At 39.3% G+C, this 14,183-nt stretch overlaps 1 protein-coding gene across 5 annotated transcripts in view; it reads left to right on the top strand.

The window, feature by feature from the left end:
* The first annotated feature begins 6,129 nt into the window (after positions 1-6,129).
* Positions 6,130-14,183, top strand: part of calcr (calcitonin receptor) — a 51,379-nt gene continuing 43,325 nt past the window's right edge. For 3 of the 5 annotated variants that reach the window (XR_006845933.1, XM_046418201.1, XM_046418203.1), the window contains exon 1: positions 6,137-6,668. The gene's annotated coding sequence lies outside the window, so the exon portion shown is untranslated. Of the gene's footprint in view, positions 6,669-14,183 lie in introns of all 5 variants that reach the window. The other 2 variants (XM_046418205.1, XM_046418202.1) reach the window with 2 other exon arrangements.

Here is a 14,183-nt window from a genome sequence, read left to right as displayed (position 1 = left end):
CCTGTTGTAAAGTTTGAATGCTCTGCCAAACATGTGTTTACACATGAGCTATTTGCCAACTGAAATTAAGAGAAACACTCAGAGCTCATGGGAAAGCTCAGTATCACGACCAACGAAGTCGACCAACTTTAAAGGTAAATGGTTATGCATTATGTAAATATGGCATTTAAGGATACTGATATTTTTATCAAGTTCAAAGTAATACAACACTCACATGCCAATGTGGATGTTTAAAGAGTTATGTCAATAATCAGCATTTCCTGGAGTTGGAAAGATGGGGGGCTAAATTCCACCATCTTTGTTCTGAATTAAAAATGTATTGTGAAGTTCAACGGCAGCTAATAGGATGCCCTGGCAGTGTGAGTTTATCAGTGAGTTTAATATTTTCCAAATTTACAGTGTTGTGAACAAGATCATCGCTGACTGAGACTTATGTCACATCCAGATCACCACAAAAAGCTTAAAACAAAATCTAAAGTAATGTCCACACAAGACACAACTTGGCAACAAAGTATCAATATCTTATACTGGTGTCCACTGATTTCTTTCTTTCTTTCTTTCTTTTTGGCCATTGACATCTTATTATTGTTTGAGCTGAAATGGTGAAAATGTAAGTGGTTGTTCAGATAAACATCCAGTTGATATAGAGCAATGTTATCATTCACTTGGAAAAGTTTTTCTGGACATTTCTTGAATGTAAATGCAACACCTCCAGAGAGAAATATATATGGTGTTTTGGTAGCTGCATGCTACTCTATGTTCATCAGTTTTTTACTTTGTTTGGCTGCTGTTTGGTGCTGGACAGGCAGCATGTAATGTGAGTTTTCTTTTTTTTTCCCCCCTGAAAACAGTTGCCCTTTGTGGATGGAAAAGTGGTTATGAACAGTGAATGGAAAACAAAACATATGGGCTGTAAATCAAAATGATGACGTGATGATGAATGCTCAAGTTCAGTGATAATTATCTGGGTACATCTCTACAAGTGACCATTTTCACACAATGGCAGTTTTTTGCTATATTGTTAACAAAAAATATGAAGAAAATAAACACCCTGGAAAATAATTCATGTGTGTTTTTTTCACTAATATTGCACAGCTCAATCTTTCTTGAAGTTAAACCACAGAGAGAGGGACTAAATTGATTTGGTTATTTAGTGATAAATCACAAAGCCACTCCATAGAAAAACTGAAGAAGACAGCAACCAGGGTGATTTTACTGGATTACGGGCACACTGCCTGATTCACAGCTGGAAGTCCACATTAAAACCAGACATTTATGAACAGCATATCACGTTAAATGAATGATACTAATAAAAATACTCAGTGAAAACCCCCCAAAAGCTGCTGTCATCATCCATTCAAGTTATTTTCAGCTGAGAAAGAAGAGCGATGCATATTTTTGTACAAAATTAAAATAAATAGACTACACAATGTTTTTAGTTTACATTAAGTTTAGTTTTCAATAGGATATTCTGCAATAATTCCTGGAGAGATATGAATCAAAACTCATCTTACTTTTTTCTCATCTCTTTTACTGAGCATCATTAGCAGAAGTGCCTCACAATCTTTCATCTATTAACATCCACTAACAGTCATTCCAGACTCATCTGTTGTGCTCAGGTTTTCTATAAAATCACATTCCTTCGAGCCAGAATGTTAGGCAGTGATGTCCCATTAAATTCAAACTGTGTCTCATATGGCCTTTTCCCCAGCATCATTATTCCATAGATTCACATCACAGGGTGCTCCACAAAACAGGTGTCCCTCCAGCCCTATGTTCCCCACTCATCCACTACCTTCCATCGTCACCACAACTGACCATAATGAGGGGATTCTGTGGAAAGGACACGCTTTTTCATGGAAGTGATCTCTGATCACCATCTGCAGCACAATTTCAAATATGACCAATTGAAATGAAGGTTTCTGCCAGGAGGGATTTATGACGAGACTGTGGTGTCGCATGTTCAGAATGAGTTTTATTCAAGATAAGATAAGATAAGATAAGATAAGATGAACTTTATTGATCCCGCAGTGGGGAAATTCACTTGTCATGGGAGCTCACAAGAACAGAAAAAGAGTGCAAAAACAGTTCCAAAAAAATATAGAGGTAAAATAAACTAACAATTTACAAGGTACAGTAAACACAGTACAATATACAGCTATATACAAGTCCTCATAAGGGAGGAAAAGAGGACTAGACCATTGAATTATATAGTATAACAGCAGTGGGAATGAAGGACCTGTGGTAGTGCTCCTTCCTTCACTAAGGGTGTATAGTGTGAATAGACAAAAAAAAAAGAAAGAAAAAAAGATGAGAAAGTACTTTAAAATCAATGCTTCTGCTACAGTGTTTTTATAGCATGATTTATAGTTAATTTAATTAAATGTACGTGTGCAGATGTGCTCGTCAAATACATGGATCAGCCATAACATTATTACTGCTGACAGGTGTAGTGAATAACATTGATTATCTTGTTATAGTGGCTCCTCACAGTAGGTGGGATATGTTAGGCAGTAAGTGAACAAATTGTCCTTGACACAAGCAGAAAAATGGGCAGACGTAAGGATTTGAGTGACTTTGACAAGGGCCAAACAGTGATGGCTAGATGGGTCAGAGCGTCTCCAAAAGTCCAACTCTTGTGAGATGTTCAGGATGCAACCTGCCACACTGCAAAAATGGTTCAAGAATTGTTTGAGCAACACAACAAAGCGTTTGAGGTGTTGACTTGGCTACTAAATTCTCCAGATCTCAATCCAATCGAGCATCTGTGGCAGATGCTGGAAAATCAAGTCCAACCCATGGAGGCCTCACCTCACAATTTATAGGACTTGAAGGATCTGCTACTGACGGCTTGGTGCTAGATACCACAGAAAAACTTCAGAGTTCTAGGGAAGTCCATGCCTCAATGGGTCAGGGCTGTTTGTTCTAATGTTAGGGCTGATGAGTGTACAGCTGATAAGAGCAATGATGTTTCCAATATTTCTCAGTAGATTGTCCTTCTAACGCATGTTTTTTCTGCTCTTTGAAAGCTGTGCTACTTGTTTGCAGATCTCCCGGCTTTAGAAATGACAGCCTCATCATGTCTTCCAGTGTTATAATGTGTTATAAATATGCAGCTACATGTCCACCACTGACTGTGTGTGTGTGTGTGTGTGTGTGTGTGTGTGTGTGCGTGAGAGAGAGAGAGAAATGAGGGAAGATGGCTGTTAAATTTGTGATTTGCAAACAGCTGATTGTGTTGTAATTAGGTGTAAAATGAAAGTTGTGGAACCAAATCCCAACAATAAGGAATGCTTTCTCTTTTTTCTGTTTTTTTACGTACTCCCAGAGGTGCTGGTTCCACAGTTCCACAGATGTTTTCTATTTTATTCACTACCAGCAGTCTGAATGGTATGTCGAACTACCAGGAATCAAATTACCAAATCATCAAGTAGGTCGGTAATTTATTGCTCTCAGTGATGTTTTATATTCATTTTGCGTCATCAAACAACACATCAAACAGATCAATAATATTCTGTTTAAGATTAAATAGACTATTTTTTCTAAAAATTGAGAAAAAAACTATAGGAATGATTGAATGTTGGATTTCATCCAAAGAAAATCAACTTGGTCTGCAGCTTTGCTGAATAAATAAAGAGCATGGGTGTTTATTCTCATGCTGATATAAATGATCATTAACAGTGGAAAAATGGAATCCACACAGTTATGATGATATAAAAAAGATGCAGTAATGAGATAACTGATGATGAATTTGAGCTTCCTTCAGTCCTATTCACAGTTAACAAGAAATTATCGTTTGTGACAATTTCTGGATTGTTTATGAAGTCTACAGGGTCATCAACAAAAGCAGCTCTTAAGTATTCAAAGTCTTGTTCATGGTTACTCTTGGCTTGAGGTCAGGATTTAAAGGCTCATTCCACTCCAAAGTGCATTTTGCTCATTGTTACCTCACTTAGATGTACACTATAATGAGAAATGTATTGGCACACTTGACCATTATACCAACAGGGACTTAAATGACATTGCATTCTAGATACATAGACAGCTTTCACTCTTCTGGGAAGACTTTGGTATGTTTCTGTGAGAATTTCTGCCCATTCATGCAGCAGAGCAATAGTGAGGTCATGCACTGATGCTGGAAAGGCCTGGCTCACAATCTCCGTTCCAGTTCATCCCAAAGGTGTTCGATGGGGTTGATGTCAGGGATCTGTGTGAGCCAGTCAAGTTCTTCCACACTAAAGTCATCCAACCATGTCTTTATGGACCTTGCTTTGCATTAGCATTAAGATTTCCCTTCACTTAAATCTGTGGAGATTCTCAGTCATCCAGGTCATGTTCACTCAAAGAGTTAAAGCAAGGCGTCTGGACTTGTGAAGATTTGGCTTGAAGACATTTTGCTGCTAATCCAAGCAGCTTCATCAGTTCTTCACTGAAAGTCAGGGGCATAGCCCAACCACTGAAAAACAGCCCCATACAACACCTGAATTCAATAATAAAGATGTGTGTCCCAATACTTGTGTCTATATAAGGTTCACTGTGCAGAATGATATGCACAGAGTTTGGCAGTATAAGGCTGTTTTCACATTATTGTGAAAGGGGATTTCTTTGTGTTCATCTTAAAGATTCCACAGACTTTTCTTGTAAACAAACCACACTTCTGTCAACATCCACAGTGTTATTCAGCAAAACACTTTTGAGGTGGAGTGCATTTTCTTTGTTATAAAACATTTTCAAAGCTGATCTTTCAAAGTATTCTCAAGTCAGTATTATTGATATCCGTTTCTCGAGGCTAGCAGTCTTAGCAATAGTATTATAGCTCTGTTGAACAGCTGTAATGCTTTACTAGCATGCTCACACGCTTGCAGGTGCGTCTCAAAATAAAATGTGGACCTTTCATTGAAAAACACCTCCACAGCACTGCTAGATATCTAAAACTCCATTAAAAATCTCTAAATCTGAGTTTAAGATGTATAATGTACAGACATGATTTTGTGACATCACAACTAATACCAATCATCAGAGTTGGCCCTGAGCTTGGGCTGTAAAGGCGGTCGAGAAAGTGTGAAAGTGTAGGCGATCAAGAAAAAAAATACAAATATGAACAGATATGAAAAAAAATCTAAGTATTTTGTAATAAAAATATATTTTTTTAATATAAAATATTTATAGTAAAGAAAGTGGAGGAAGGGAGATGGAAGAAATGATGGCATTATTCTTAAGCAAAGCTAGCTATTTAACCTTAGCTAGGAACCAGCTAATACCCTGTCCCCGTCTTTATTGCGGGCAGCTGAGTGATCTTGTATCCATCATCTGTATGTTTCATAAAGACATCATCACGATTGCTATGTAACAAGCTAACAACCACCCACCCCCCCGCGCCCACACCCACTCACCCTCGCAACTGATTAAAACTTTAGGCAATGTCCTTGCTTCAATAAAAGTGGTATGATAAATAGGCTAGCTATATTCCTGTTACGTAAGAGGCTGAGCTGAGCAGTGTACATATGGGGCATGAGTAAGGAATTGGTCATGGTGGAGCGCATCCTGAACAGACTTTGCCTTGGGCTTCAGAAATATCAGGACCGGCCCTGGCAGTCATAATACACTTTACGCAAGCGTGACGTGTAGCCTGGACCTGGAGCTATCTGTACCAGCAAAATATCCAAACGCTGGAAGATTTTGTGTTTTTCTTTTTTCACTGATGAAAAAAGAGTAGATGTAACAATTAAGAAGATTAAAAATTTTATTTTAATTATAAATTTAACTTTTTACTGAGAAAAAAAAAACGTATCCCATAGTGTCTTAACATGTCTTGCTCGGCAAATGACAAAATCAGAGAAGGCAAATGAGAAAATCTGTTTGTCACCTGATAATGTAACTGTTGGACTATGAAGGTGAATGAGGGATTTAATAAGCCTATGGTAATTAGATAATCAGTTTGATAACCCAAAATTTTACCATGTGATTTTGATTTGTAAATCCTTTGACCATTAGTTATACTATATGTAACTCACACATAGTAATATAACTGTATCTATGGGGGCTCTTCACTGTCTTTAAAATGAGTAAGCAAACATGCATACATAGTCATTCGAAACTACCGCAGTCGAACTGAGGTGTATCACATTACTGTAATTCCCCGTTACGGTGTTTGTGTTAATACTGGTGTCCAAACCAAGCGCACACACGCGGTGGAGATGCTGTCCTCCGCTCGCTGTGTGTGTCTGTAGCACACAGACGAAGATAAAGCGAGGAGGAGCTCCACCACCACACGTTCGTCCGCGTAAACGGGAGGCTGTTAGACGCACTTGGATTACCGGGCATTCAGCTGTCACCGCTCATAACGGCTGCAGACAGGCGCCCTGCCCAGCGCTCCTGTGCCGCGCGTACCGCCGGCCATTAATTCATCTCATAAAAAGGTAGACACCTGGGCAAAGCCGCGGCAGTCGTAGCTTTTGATTGATTTTTATCGTGGGGTTTGTCTCGGTGGATGCAAAAAAAAAAAAAGTTTTTTGTTTTATTTTTTTTATTATTCACGCGGCGTTAAATAGGAGCGCAGAAGCTGGGAGTCAGTCTCCGGAAAAGGACAAACACCGGGTTTGTGTGAACCTCCTCAGCATCTGTTCCTTTTACTGGATCTGCAGTTTCTAAAAATCTGTCTAAGTAAGGTAAGTCACCCAGGTTTTTCTTCTTAACTTCTGTAAGTCATTGTTGGAAAAGGTGTAAAGGTTTGTCAGCTCAGAGGATTTGAGTCACTCAGTTCGAATCCAAATTTGCTTTTTAAAATGCCACATTTTTTTGACTGCTGAAGGAGAATCCGCTTGTCTTTGCATGGGATGACCGTGACTGCTGACGCAATATGAATTGTATTTTCATTTTCTTGTGTTTATGCTGTAAGACGGATTATTATTATATAGGTTGTAGAAGTGGTGTTTAAATCCAAACACCGGCTTATAGCTCAAGATTATTTTAAGCAAAGGAAAAACAGAAAATGCAGAATGTGACTCATACTCATGTTATACAGCTGTTTGTGACGCTCTATTTATATACCAGAAACTGAAAAGCCTAAATAGAATCATCATTAGATTTAAAATACAATGGATTCATGTACTATAGACACAGCAAATCTTATACAGTGTTTTTCTTGGAGGGGTGGGGGGGCTTTTTCTGAAGGAATTCTTGGAAATGCAGTGATCCACGGGGTATTTGGTTAATGCTCAGGAATACCATAAACAACTTCTACAGCTTAGATTCTGCTTAGTGAATTAATGCAAATTTATAGAGGGATTTTTTTTCAATACTGGAATGCAAACTGTGCAGATAAGGCGGCTTGGAGGCTCTTCTAAACATGTCCTCTTTGCAGCCAAAGATAAGTGAAGGAGTGTGTTGCATGAGCACATACTCATGACTTACACATCTGCATGTAGTGTACACTCAAACAGACACGCACATACACACACGATTGCATCCATGCAGTCTCCTGCTTCCCTTCAGAGAAATTAACACATCTAAAAACGGAGAGGCATCCGTTATAATACATTTGATTTTACAAGCTAATAGACACACACCAAGATGCGCACTTAAATTGGGAAATCATGCAGCACGCAATTGCACAAAACTAGACACACAAATTAAAGCCTTTCTGCAGATGCCATATTAATCACAATGCCACACTTACAGAACTTACAGTCTGTGCGGAGTGTGAGACTAAAGCGTTTTTTTTTTTTTTGCTTTATTCTCAGAAAGAACTGTTGACTTTGTACGAGTTATATTTCCATGAGCCAAAGACTTCTCTCTTCTCTCTTTTGCGTGAGAATTTTTGACACTACTTTAAACCGCCTTCATGCATTCACCCTCATGTTGATTATATTAACAAATTCGCTGAAAGGGAAAAAAAGCATTCCTCCATGGATTCACCGGCCCACAAGCCGGAAACAAAATAAGCCAAAATCGCTGCTAAATGCTGCTCGCCTCAGTTCAGTCAGTTTGAAGCAGAGGCTGAAGTGCCTGACCTGACGATGATGTCTGCAGCTAAATTGGGATTTTTCTTTCGGGGATTCCTTTGTGTTTACATAACTGTTTTTAGAGTAATGGCTTTTGTCATTTGGTTTGATTAGATGCAATGGTGAGTGAAGTGGCTTCAGTGAACTGATATCACCATGAGGAATGAAAGCTTCCCTGCACATTCAGAACGCTGATGTGTATTGTGCAGTACAGGCGAAGATAAGAATAGCAACAGCCAGACTGTCAAAGACAAAGAGACAGAAACAGCATGGAATGACAAAGACAGGAATGAAGGGATACGTGCAGAAAGGCAGGCTGGGATATGAACAGTGCCTTGCAGTGAATTGGGATGGGCCGGCATCATGTCTGGCCGCTTTCTGAGTCTCTGAGATAAGTTCGTCATTCATCATCCCACATGATGTGTGTCTTTCTCGGCTCGTCTGTCTGGTCTGAGGTGGACAAGCAAGCTGAAGGCAGATTTGCTTCCCCATTTGAAAGAACAGAAGTGAGAAGTCTGAAAGTCAGAGATGTCTGTGTGAAAAGATGACAAAGCAAAGACAGGCGTTTTGGAAGGGCAAATGTGCACTGAATTCAAAAACTGTGTCCACTGTGTGAGATATCAGTGGTCACTAAGTAATTAAACAAAAGCTTTTAAAACTTATTGCCCAAAGCAAAGAGCTGGATGAATACGGGAGATGAACACTTATGCAACTTCTTTGTGTTGTGATTTTGGGGTCTTATTTGGGGGTTTAAACTACAGTGCATTAATGCAAGTACACTCTCTCTCTCTCTCTCTCTCTCTCTCTCTCTCTCTCCCTCCCTCTCTCTCTCACACACACACACACACACAGAGTCATGTAATTTAGACCCATCACTCAGGGAAAGTCAGCAGACTATCCACTGCTTATTGTTGTTCCTCAGTATTAATCAAGCTAATACCCCATGTTTTATTCATAGATACACGCAATGACCCACTATGTCACTAATGTCTTTCTGTCTGGGCAGTGTAATTAATGTGTTCAAGAACGAGACAGCGCTCAATTTACTCCGTAGGACTAACAGTGATGTGTAACCTGCTGCGTAACGCTCCCTTGGAAAAACAAGAAAGAAAGTGAGAGAATCGTGACCATGATTCTAGTCCGGATTGGCAGGTGCTGCAGAGCCCTCTCCTTTGACCTCCATGTTGTCTTAAGCCACATAGGTGATGTGGACAATTTTGCTGCCACGCATTTAACTACTGACATTGGCCGTCTTGCCAACCTTGAAACAGGAGCCAGGCTAAATGTCCGGAGAAACTGCATAATTTGGACTAAGCCTGAAATGTCACAGATCGGCGTTCCAGAGTTCCCATGCAATACATCAGGATCAGACAGATCTAAGGGTGCGGGTTAACCTTTTACATTTCATAATAAACAGAACTGTGTTGTAAGACCCAGAAGTCAGGCTTTGCTTCTTCATTTCAAACTACCATAGACACACATCAGCGCACAGATCGGTCTGTGACAAATAATAAAGACATTTAGCAGCAAGATGCTTAGCTAAAACTACTGAGCAAGTTGGGTAGTTTATAGGATGTGATCAAAGTTACGTATTGCGATATGTGCAGCAGAACTGCAGCCGTCCCCTCTGACCATCTTTATTAGCTCTAAGGTCTCTGTATGATATAAACTTTACTCAGGCAAGTGCCTTGTTTGCGATTTTCCATTAAGACAAGGGGACCTGTTGTTTTAAAATTCAATTTCACAGTCATATGTTGCAGTTATCGCTGCCCCGTTAAGCTGTTTACCAAGTGCAAGTGGCTGGGTGAGCAGTTTCAGGGTAATAGAAGCTTGCGATATTGCATGTGATTTGTGACTGAACTCGCCGAAGACACCAGGAGAGAGACACACGTGACATTAACGAAACAAAAAGGTTTCTATTTCAGCATGGTTATTTAATACAAATGAAGCTGTGAACTGTGTGTGTGTTTTATGCAGTGACACAACTCCATCCACAGCACCTCAGATAGTGCGCAGTAGTATCAATAGGGGGTGCTAGAATCGAGTGAATGGCTCATGGCTCAGTAAACAGAGGCCTATACAACAGATGTGTGTGCGTGTGTGTGACAGAAATACAGACAGATCATTTTCTGGTGGTTTAAAATTTTCTTAGACATGTCATTGTGTCCCCCCTGCACGTGATATCTTCCCCTTCTCTCCAATAACTGAATTCAATTTACAGCGCAGCTACTCAAGACGCTTCAGCTGCACGGCTAATGGCCAAACGTGCTCTCTTACTTCCTTGATCGTTTGGATGTTCTATGACTGAAGTCACGGAGATTTGATAGCACGGCCAAAGGAACATGAAGTTCCATATCACCTTTTAATTATATTTACAGTGTTCATCATATGAGTTTACCTTAAAAATCACATTATAGATTTAAAATCAAAAAGAGAGATTTGTTGAAAGGATGAAAACATTTTTGCTGAGGTTATTATAACTTAAAGGGCAGACGTTTGGTATGGTAGCTCATTATCAAAGCAGTTTGTGTGAAGGACCAATTAAAGGCTCCTTACAGCTGTTAAACTGAGCTTTCAATGCAAATTGAATTCTCCAGAATGGTTTCTGAATTTCTAACAGGCAAAGAAAAGCTGTTAACTTAAGCATGCAAAATCTTCTGTTTAGGTTGCCTTGTGAAGATCAGTTAACAATTACTCTGCTAAATGTTTAATGCTAATAGCAAACTCATTTGCTCTAGACCAGGGCTTTACAGAGTGGAGGCCAAAGTTTTGTCTACAAGATGTTAAAATAAGCAGAATTAAAAACAAATATAGCTCCAATATAGATGCTGTTTCATCTTTTTGAGATCACTTTGCATTTTAACAACACAATACTGTACAATACAATATAATGCAATAGGTGTTTATTTTTGCCCATGGCCCCTCATTAAGTTTTAGATTTGCCTATCCAAGGGTTAAAAACTTTGGGCAGCTCTGCCCGAAACATTATTATCATTAATCCAATTTGAAGTGTATATATATGAATATGAGAGTGAAAGCAGTGCTGTAGCAATATAGTGTATAGAGAGATTTTAAAAGGCAACTTCTGGCAACTTCTTCTTTCTCGTTCTGTACAAAGGGTCCAATTAGCATGCTAATGTCCACATGCTTCTATTTTCTGCTGTCAGAACAGTAAGAAACGACACACACGTCTTCTTCTTCTTCGCTTTTAATCTCCTTTTCATCAATATCTTCTTTGCTCCTCCAGGTTCTGTATGTGCTAGCATACTTTTTTTTTGTTCATGTGCTCCCATACTATCTCATTTCATCTTCAGAGTGGCCTCACCTCATGCTTCTCCTCATTTCTTTGTTCTTTTTTCATCAGAGGCCAAACTCACACACTGGCCCATCTCTTCATATTTGATTTCTTTTCTTCCATCTCTTGTGTATCTTCTCCTCTCTTCATGTCTGTCCTCTGTTGCTGCTCTGTCCTTTCACTCTTTGTCCTTCACAGTTAATTGCACTCTCAGTCTGTCCTGTCTGCCGCCCATCTCACTATTTCTTCCATCCTCCCACCTTTGCTCTGAATCTTTTCACCTTCTTCTTCCAGTGTTTGGTTGGAAAACACTTCCTGGGGGTTTTCCGCGCCAAAGTGTCAACACTTGATTGCCTTCTGTCGCTTGGGGAGACATCGTGCACACATTTCAGGGTTACTGACACAGATAGTGGGACTGATAGCTTGTCTTGAAAAGCTCCTTTTCAGTAGTTAAAATAACTGTTCTTTTTTCAGTATTTTAAGTAGATCTGGTTGAAATTTAAAAATTTTAGAGAATCAGGATTCACTCTCTGACAAGGTCCTCAATCTTAATTAAAATATGCTGTTGCTTGCCTCCCTGCCTTTCTGTCTCTGTTCACTTCTGATCTTCCCTGCTGTTTACCAGCATGGTGTCCAGATTATCACTCCAGATATGCTTGTCATTTTTTTTTCATAAACACTGACATTTAGAGTGACGCACTGGCTCCCATTCCTGGGATTTGGCACTCTCTCACAGCGCTGATGCCTCTGTCTGCATATGTGCCTGCAATCTGTCAAGTCAATGGTACAGATAATGATTTTTTTGTTAACAAAACTTTGTGCTTTGCACTACTGAAAAATGACAATGACAAACATACTATATAGAAGAAAACACGGAAAGGCCATTAAAGCAATATTTCTGGGAAAAAACACTTATTTGCTTTCTTGGTGAAAGATGAGAAGATTGATGTCACATTCACATCTGTGCAGCATTTTCTTTATGTAGCTGGAGCTACATATTTAGCATACCTTAGCATAAAAAGTGGAAATAGGAAACATCTAGCCTGCCCGAGTGTTCTTAAGCTGCAGCAGAGAACCAATGTCAAACAACTTCTGTAATATTCAAAATTCAGCATTGCATAAATAAAGAGAAAGGTCTTATAAAATAAGGTGGTGTTTCACACACACACACACACACACACACTAATAGAGAGTGAGCCAAGGGACCTTCATAAAACGTTTTGACAGTGAAATAACATCCAGTCAGACAAAAGATGATTCAGGAATCATTTTGAGGCCCAAAGAAATATCCAGCAAAAGCATGAAAGACTGATCAGCAACGGAACCCTGCTGTTGAACCCAGAAGTTCCACAACTAAGGGGCTCGAGAGCAAAGCCCAGAGTGGGTTGCAGTAATTAATGTAGCTTACATTTTCCCTCTAAAGGCTGCTCTATGTGTGCTGTGAGACACTGTTAATTCTGACTTACCACAATATCCCTAGACTACCAGACCACTCATTGATTTCCTTTGCCATTCAGGTCTTTATCATTCTCATTTTGGCTTGCATTTCAAGTCTCTCCATGACTCACGGGGTCAGCTGTAATACTGGGTGTAAGCACCCCCAATTAAGTTTCCATGATTGATCAGTGGCACCCAGGGAAAGCTGTCATGCTGATTTGGGAGATTGTGGCCAATGATTTTCTCTCTTCTCTTACACATTCAGTTTCTTTTTGTCAGTTGGTCTACAGTAGGCAATTTTCTCTGGAAATTTGGAAGTGCATTTTAATTTGGATGCTACTTGGATGCTGTTGAAAAAGCAGAGAGCTGCTATTATTTATTTTCATGGCTTTTATCTTTTTCACTGCATAATATCTGTGAAACTTCTAACGGTGCCTTTTTTCAGCCTCAGCAATGATGTCTGCGATCTTTGTTATTATTTCACACCGGTGTCCTTCACTCTGAACTACTACACTGAATTCTTCCTATATGTTACAAGAAAGGTACATATCTGACATCCAGAAACTTAATTAAATTAAAAAGAACAGAACTCTTGCTTGAACTCTTTACCATATATGAATAGATGAATGAATAAATAAATTATTTTTGTGTTGCACTTGACAAGAAGCAACATTGTGCAACACTCTTAACTGATTTGTCTAAAGCATTCAACACGGTCGACCTGATGCTTTAAAAAACTTGCTGAACTCAAGCAAATCCAATGGGGAACTGGCAAAAAACAAAACAAAACAAAAAATCATAAAAATTCTGAAAAAGTAGGCAAGGTTCAGCAAACAATGCAAAAACTACAAGCAGGATACACACGCAGAAAAGGCTAGACACAAACAGCAACAGCACAAAGAATAAATGTTGAGACTGTGGTAATCTGTGCTCATTGTCTTCCTGTGGTTGATACAGCCTAACATCTATACTTATTACAAATTATATTGCTAACTGTAGGCTATTCTTTCAGGCAGGATGGCCAAAGCAGGCCATCCACAGGCTCTTACACTGGCATCTATATAGGGTCATCCTTATCAGGCAAAACAAGACAGTTCAGAAGACACAACTGGGCTCTTTTAACTCTTTACAATTAATTAATCATTTTATTTATTAGTGATTTGATAAAACTATCAAACTATTGGTGTTCTTCTTGATGTGGTGGTGTTTACTTTAAATAGAGATTTAAAACATACATTATCTAGAGTTTTGGTGCACCTGATCATTACACCAACAGGGACTTCAGTGACATTGCATTCTAAATACACAGACAGCTTTGAAACTTTTTGGAGTGTTTCTGTGGGAATATTTGCCCATTCATGCAGCAGAGCATTTGTGAGGTCAGAACTGTGTGTGGGCCAGTCAAGCTCTTCCACACCAAACTCATCCAGCCGTGTTTTTATGGACTT

Source organism: Scatophagus argus, chromosome 17 (assembly GCF_020382885.2).
Source record: "Scatophagus argus isolate fScaArg1 chromosome 17, fScaArg1.pri, whole genome shotgun sequence".
In the NCBI taxonomy this organism is placed as follows: domain Eukaryota; kingdom Metazoa; phylum Chordata; class Actinopteri; family Scatophagidae; genus Scatophagus; species Scatophagus argus.
The sequence above is the reverse complement of the archived record's forward strand: the minus strand, read 5'-3'. Positions and strand labels throughout refer to the sequence as shown.